Below are 7,198 nucleotides of genomic sequence, written 5' to 3' on the forward strand. Positions count from 1 at the left end.
TTGGTGAAGGGACTAGCTTTGAAACGATAAAGGAAAGTGAGCAGGGGAGGCAAAAGGAGGGAATTGGAAGAAATGGAGCAAGAGGGACATTATTTTGTGTAAATGAAATTTAAATAAAAAAGGATGACACTGGCTGTGATCCTGTAATGCTGAAGTACTTTAAGGCCAACAGTAATAAGAGACTTATATATAACGTGAGTTCCCCATGAGTGCCAGGTCTACCTCTTTAATAATGGAACTGATGATCACATTCATCAAGAAAACAAATAAACACCCTTCATATTGACCAAAAATGGTAGCCTTGGTCACTTAACATCCTCAGAGTTCAGCTGTATCAAGGTGAACAACAGCAAAATCTACCAAAAAAAGGTAAGAAAGTGCCTAAGAAATGTTAGATTGCCATTTGACCTGTTTTTCAAGTCTCTCTATTGAAATAGCTGGGCACAGCAGAGGGTCCTGTTCTGTGCCTTGCTGCTTCCAGGCTGCTGTAGAAGTTGATTTCTTCCACTCCAGTCTAATCAGCGCAACAAGAGTTGCAGAGAAGCTCCCATCTGAACAGTGACAGCCATAAAGGAAAACTGTAAGCCCCCTCTGCCTGGAGGGTTGTCGTGGGTACTGGCATATGCACGATGGGTGGATTCCTCCTAAAGGCCAGCAGACTTTGTCACTTAAGAAAGGGAAGAAGGAACATGGGAATATTCAATCACACCCATTCAGATCTGGCAGCATTAAAGGAACAATTCCTGCTATTCCCAGAGAAATGCCACACAGCAATGCTATTATTAGGCCTGGCTCAGATTTTGTCTGGTGTTGTCGCATGCCACGATCTACCAAGACGAAGATGTTTACGTACTCGCATGGAGGCATTTGGGTCGAGAGGGCCACTGATGCAGTCAGTCACAGAGCAGATGCAAGGCAAGACAGGTAGCAGCCACAGAGGCAATTGGTTTGTAGAATAGAAGACAGGCAGAACCTTGCCTCTGGTCTCATGCCAGCTGGCTCAGCGAGCTTCAGGGAAGAAACAGCAGAGAATTATTAGCTCTCTGGAATAAGAGACTACTGTTAAAGGATGACTTGTGACACCAAGAAAAACTGTACAGCTCCCTGCCACAGGATGTTGAGCTCAGTGGTATATATTTGTTCAAAAATACTTAGACTTGTTCATTCACATTCAGTTATTATTAAACATGACAGTTTGGATGTAACCTCCTTGCCAGAAAGTGCCTGAGCATTGTCAGATGTTCATTGTCAGATGTGAGTCATTTCATATTGGCCCTTTCCCTTACAAACTTTCCTTGTGAGTTGTCTATTGGGCAGCAGCAAAGCAAATCCACATGGCATAGTAAAGGCATAAAATGGCAGCATATATTCACTGCAGCAAATGCCATGCTAATGCATGTACCCAGATGCTGAGAGGTAGCTGCCCTTCAGCTCTCCCGGAGTCTGAGCAGAGAATATCTGTCAGCCCTGAAGACCACATAGGCACATCCTTAGACAGACAGATCCTTATCTCAGAGGCAAAGTTATTAGTTGTTCCCTTGTCTGCCCTTGAGAGAGCATAGTTATAGGCCATCTCTTGCTGTGTGAGCTCCAAGTCCCTCAAAGCCTTCCCTGCCTGCTTAGCTTCATGCAGTACAAACAGCCCTACTGAACTTACATCAGGCGACTCACAGTGCGTAACATTAACAGAGCAAGAGTTTGTATGTCCAGGGCTTAAAGCTGCAGCCTAGCTCAAAAAAAAGGATCTATTGGTACCGTACCATTTCTAACATCATCTTTTCCTAGAGGAGCAGTGCTGGCTTTTGACTAGCATGTGCTGCGGTAGGGCAGTGGTACTCATAATTGATTTTCCCATTCCAGAGAAGCAGTTGTACCTATAAGCAAATACTCTCTGAATTCCACCCAGAGGGCAGAAAAGGGTATTTATATGACAAGCTGTTTCTAGACAAATGTAGGGAGTTGACAGAAAATTAAATAGAAGCCACAATCTTCAGTATGGGTTAAACCTCAGAGATAGCTCCTTTCAATCTCTTCCTGGTTTGGGGAGCCCTATATATTCTCCAGTGGATACCTGCATGGATGGATTCAATTAAGCCACTGGCAACCAGCTGGCTGGGTTTAGTTACCTTCCACCAGCCCCCAGGTGTAGTCCTTGGACCACTGATCTGTGAGCACGGGTTTTGCAATCAGTGATTGTAATTCTCCAAGGTTTGGGGGCACCTTGATGTACAGAGAGGGTGGGGGTATAATCTCCTCATAAATTCACGCCTCAGATCTGGTACCATGTGCAAGCCTTCCCTTTGCCATCACGCAGGTAGGAACTGATGAAGTCCTCCTTTGCCAGATGAAGGTGGAAGGTGCATAGAGCAGCAGAGTGGACCGTCCAGGGACAATGTCCAGATCCGGACCAGATCGTCACCTTTCTCCCTGAGGAGGAGATACGAAATGGAGCAAACGTCCCGAGTTTGAAACCTACACATTTGCTAACGAGACTGGGAACGCAGGGCACGGTACCCAACCCCGCATCCCCCGCACGAGGAGATGCCGCCGCCGAGCCGGGTCTCTCCCCGCGGTGAGGCAAACGGCCCCGGTTGGCCTCGGCTCGCACAGAGCGCTCCGTTCCCCCCGGGCTATCGCTCCCGGTGGGTGTGCGAAGGAGGGGGTGTTGGGGGGGAAATGACAGCGCTTTTGTTGCGGGGTCCAACACTGACACCTACCGACCCCGGCGATGGGGACGGCCCTCAGCGCCTGCCGCTGCCTCTGAGCGACTCCGCGCAGGAGGCTCGGCAGCAAGGATGTGCAGGGCTGTTGCTCCCTTCATTCCTTCTGTGCTCGGTTCTTCCTCCCCGCTCTCCGAGCCTCAGCGGGGCTGCGCAGCCCGGACGCACAGGCTGGGAGCACTGGGTACCGGGGCCAGCCTACGGTGGTGCTTCCTGCCCCGTGAGGTTTGACTCTGCCTCCAGCAAGTTTTGAGCCTGAGGACTTCGGTAGGGGAAAATGGGTGGTTTGTTTTTAACAGCCCTCGGTCGCAGTCCGCGGAACCGCTTTCGGTGTCCGTGTCAACACTGAGCACCATCGCTGTGCTGCAGTGCAGAGAAGGGCTTTGACTGAGCAGATTGCCAGGCAGTGAGTAAAACAGCACTGGTCTGTTTAAAGCAGGAAAGGTCTGTTCTGGACCTGCCACCAACCAGTAGCACCTGATGATCCCGTTACCTGCAGGGCTTGGGTGACAGGCTTTCCTCAACTGTTTTGTGCTGTTATTTTGCCTTCAGGCAAGGGTTTGGAGAGAGACAGGGCTTCTTGTGCCCTCAAGTGACTGCTGCAGGCACCCTTCTCCACTGATCAAAGGTGAAAGCTGGGAAGTGGCAGAAGCAGGTGTTGGATGCAGACACTGCAGATGTTGCATGCAGACGCTCAAAGGAGAAGGAAAAGAGGAGCAGCAAAGGGGTTCAAAACAAAGCCGGATCAATATCCATTGCCTTCTGTCAATACATCCAGTAGTTAAGCACCAGGGAGGCAGAAGAACTGTGAAAGGCAATGGACAAAGCTAGTAGGAACCAAGAGGAACACCCTGCCTATGAGTAAACTCAGGCTGCAAATCAGACTTCCACTCATGAGAAGAGTGAAGCCAGCCATTGGAAGGAAGAGCAGGGACAGCATTTACTGCAGCTAAGGTGGAGGTTGATTGGTTTATGCAGTTCATGTCATGGTAGCCAGTAGTCACAGCAGACACTTTTTGGGTACTTAGGCATGAGACCTTTTACAAACTCCTGTGTTGCTATGGAGCAGGTGAATCCCCAAACCTGGCTACAACCAAAGGGCTTCCATTAAAAACCTGTAGTCAGGAAAGCATATGCTGCTGTGAGACAAGTCCTTTAATGGCACATCATATTGGAGATACAAGGGGAAGTTTCAAGATGTCTGAGGGGAGCCCAGAGCCTGGCAGCATCGCCAAAACAAGATGCAGCCTTACCAGCGTGTTTGTGCTGCCACTGAATCTCTGATGCTGAAAAGAGCTTGTAGCAAACCAGCATAAATGTAATACAGGTCAGTGGCATAGGTGTTGCTTTTTGTTTATTAGAACGTGACAAGAATGGAATCATTTTTGTCTGGTTTGATTATTTAAGTTCCTGGGTATAAACAAGCGGTTTGAGCTTTCCGGTTAGGTGGTTACTGCTCAACCCCAGCTGCAGCTTTAGCAAACCAAGCCCACCAGGTCAACAGAGCAGCAAGTAGACAGGTAGAGGGTGTCAGTGCGTGCCTACAGTTACAAGTAAGAAAGCACAATGTGAGATGTTTTAGTGTGAGGTGTCCCTGCCCATGGCAGGGGGGTTGGAACTGGATGATCTTAAGGTCCTTTCCCACCCTAACTATTCTATGATTCTATGTTGAGACTTGCCCAAGCTGCAGCCAGAGTGAGATGGGAGACAGGGAATGGGGACTCAAGGGCAGACTTGTCACCCAGCCAGGAGGGTGGGCAGTAGCCAGGGTGACTGTCACCAAATGTATATGAGGTTGGGCTGTTAAGATGACAACAAGCTTAGAAGCTGACAGTGCTGACAAGTGGGATGCTGTGCAGGCTTTCTGGAGGTCGTAATCAAGTGTGACAGGGACTCATCCCCAAATTTCCTGACCTGCTCCATAGTTCTTATTCATCTCCAGTGCTGTACTTAGGGGTGGTCTCCAACACTAGGTGCTGTCTCTTCTCAGGAGCCCAGATCTGCAGCGCAGTGAAGAGGGGACTGCAGTTTAGCCACACTGCTTTCACTTCTGCAAGTATATTCTTGGAGCTTCCCCATGCAAAGCTCGACAGGAAGGCATCATGATGGCTAACGGCTTCAAGCCATCCCTTTTTATTGTAGTTTTGCTTTTGTGTTATGTAGGATATGTAATGTATTGCATATTTTTAATCATGGACCCTGCCTCCTCCATGCTTCCAGGCAGCCTTTTCCCCCTGCCTCATTCTAGCAGCTTTCTTGGGCTATATACTCATTCAGAAAGCACTGGGAATAGGTTCTCAAGCCGTTTGGCAGAGCATTGTTATCACTCAGGAAACGCTTCAGAAACAGCTTTTAGAATCTTATTTCACAAGGAGTGAGCTACTTATCCGTGACTCCTTGGGTCATTGTAGTAATTTCTCATTGTAATAAAATGTGGGTGAGATACTGGAGATCAGTGAAGGCTGACAGCTGTACTCAAAGAGTTAAACAATAACCCAAGTAATAAACCATATTATAGGTATATCCAAGCGTGATCACAGTATAGGGGCAAGGGCAGCTAAATTAAGAGAGAGATCAGGCTTGGTGGTTAAAACACTAGGAAGGAGCTAAATCTTTATCTCCCTGGCTATGTCTACACCATCGCTTGGTGGTGGCCACCTGCAAGATGCAGGAAGGCATGGGGGGCTGGGGTAGCTGTGTTTACAGCCGAGACACATCTCATCCTCCGTCCTCAACAAGCAGGAGCAGTCCTTCCCATGCCTCTCCAGCCCTGCCCTGGGCAGTTTCTGGGCCCTGATTAATAACCCCTGGTGCCCCACGGTGCCCTGCCAGCCATGCAAGGGATGCTCAGGGCTCTGCCCCACCTTCATCTCTCCTTCCCCGTCTGCCTCAGCTACCCATGACAGTGGGCACTGCGTGATTTGGGGATTATGGGGCTGTGAAGTGCACTGGGCTCCTTAGGATAGGTGAGAAAAATGTGCAGAAAAGCATCCCCTTGCTACAGCACGCCCTGGTTCATTCCCAGTTATCGCTGCTGGCAGGGCCCCCCCAGGCTCCCTCTCCTGTGTGTGCCCATCCAAAGAGTAAGGCTGCTGCTCCTTTTTCATCTCCTCTTCCCTTGCAGTTTGGGCTCTCCTTCCATTAAATAGTGGGTAGGGATGCATGAAAAATTAAAATGTGTTATTACTTACTCCCCTTTTGAACTATTTCCTTCCCCGAGGGTTATCTGCTTCTTAACTCTACCTGGTGACAGGGGCACATTGCGCATTGCTTTCATTAATCTCCATCCCACACAAGCCTCGCTGCTCGGGGAGGTTATCAAAATTAAAATGCCAGACCTTTGTCTGAAAGCATTTCCTTACCCATTATCACACCAAGGCTTGTGAGGGTTGAAAGAAAGGGGGAGATTGGTGAGGGGTGGGAGAGGGAAGGACGTGAATTTTTACACAGGAAGGGGGAAGAGAATTGCTTTTAATTGGAAAACGCGGTGATAAAATCACATAATTAATGAAGTGCAAGAGCTCAAGGTCAGTGCAGTACCTGAAGATGCTTTAAGCACATTTTCTAGCTTGGTCTCTACGAAAACAAGCCAGTCTGTGCATGTCTGTTTGCTTTGCCTTCCCTCTCCATGACTCTAAAACAGCCAAAAATGAGAGAGGAATGGAGACCTCCTAAATAAATTCATTTCTCTGCTTTTCATTAAATAGCCGCTGGCAGAGATGTGGGACCAGGCTCAAGCAATCAGTTGTTTCCCAACCCACTTTCGATGCTCTTAGCTCTAACTTTTGAATGATGCACAGCACCCCACCAAACCCTCTGCAGGAGGAGGGCTGCAAGGGAGGAAGGGGGCTCATTCTATGACTAATGGAGTTAGTTGTAACTAAAGGAGATGCTAACAGCTGAAGGGGAACTACATCCTCCGGTTCAGTTAAAAAAGGAACAGAAAGAAACCCCCTGGGAAGTCAGTTTCATTACCTCTGCGGCTCATAGAGCTCCTCAGCTTTTTTAACATCATCACACACCAAGCTAACCACAGCCTCGTAAACAGCCTGAAGGATTGAGCTTGGGAACAAGGGATGGCTCCGAATGGCTCCAGGAAGATGAAATCGCCTCATCCCCATCCTTGCTCCATGTTTTTTCTCGCAGACAGGTCGGCACCGGAGGGGAGATGTGCTGGGGTGGGCATTGAAGAGACATGCAGGGCATGCTGCCCTGCTCTGCTCCTGGGGACACTGGGAGCTGTGGGGGCTGCTTCTGGGTCCCCAGACTGCTGCAAGTGCGAAGGGGAAGGCACTCGCTTCCCCAGAGGAAATCCATCCGTCCTCCAAACAGTGGCTTTGCAGGGAGGAGGCCCCTGCTTAGCAAGAGAAAGCACCGTGCGTGGCAGAGAATGAATAATTGATTCGGGTGACAGGGATTCACAGATGTGACATCATCGTTGGGTGCATTAGGATGCTGAGCACCCCTGGGGGGATATG

General features: G+C 49.1%; 1 long non-coding RNA gene across 1 annotated transcript; it reads right to left on the reverse strand.

Annotated features, from left to right (window-relative positions):
• Positions 1 to 252: 252 nt before the first annotated feature.
• Positions 253 to 2,250, reverse strand: LOC130592751 (uncharacterized). The gene is made up of 3 exons (XR_008970643.1): positions 2,127 to 2,250; positions 854 to 1,008; positions 253 to 551 (listed from the first exon to the last, which is right to left on the reverse strand). It is a non-coding gene; the product is annotated as an uncharacterized LOC130592751 (long non-coding RNA).
• Between the last annotated feature and the right edge of the window lie 4,948 nt (positions 2,251 to 7,198).

The sequence above is a fragment of the Pezoporus wallicus genome, unplaced genomic scaffold (assembly GCF_028554395.1).
Source record: "Pezoporus wallicus isolate ANWC-B61680 ecotype Strahan unplaced genomic scaffold, APGP_CSIRO_Pwel_v1 contig_8721, whole genome shotgun sequence".
NCBI classification, from domain to species: domain Eukaryota; kingdom Metazoa; phylum Chordata; class Aves; order Psittaciformes; family Psittacidae; genus Pezoporus; species Pezoporus wallicus.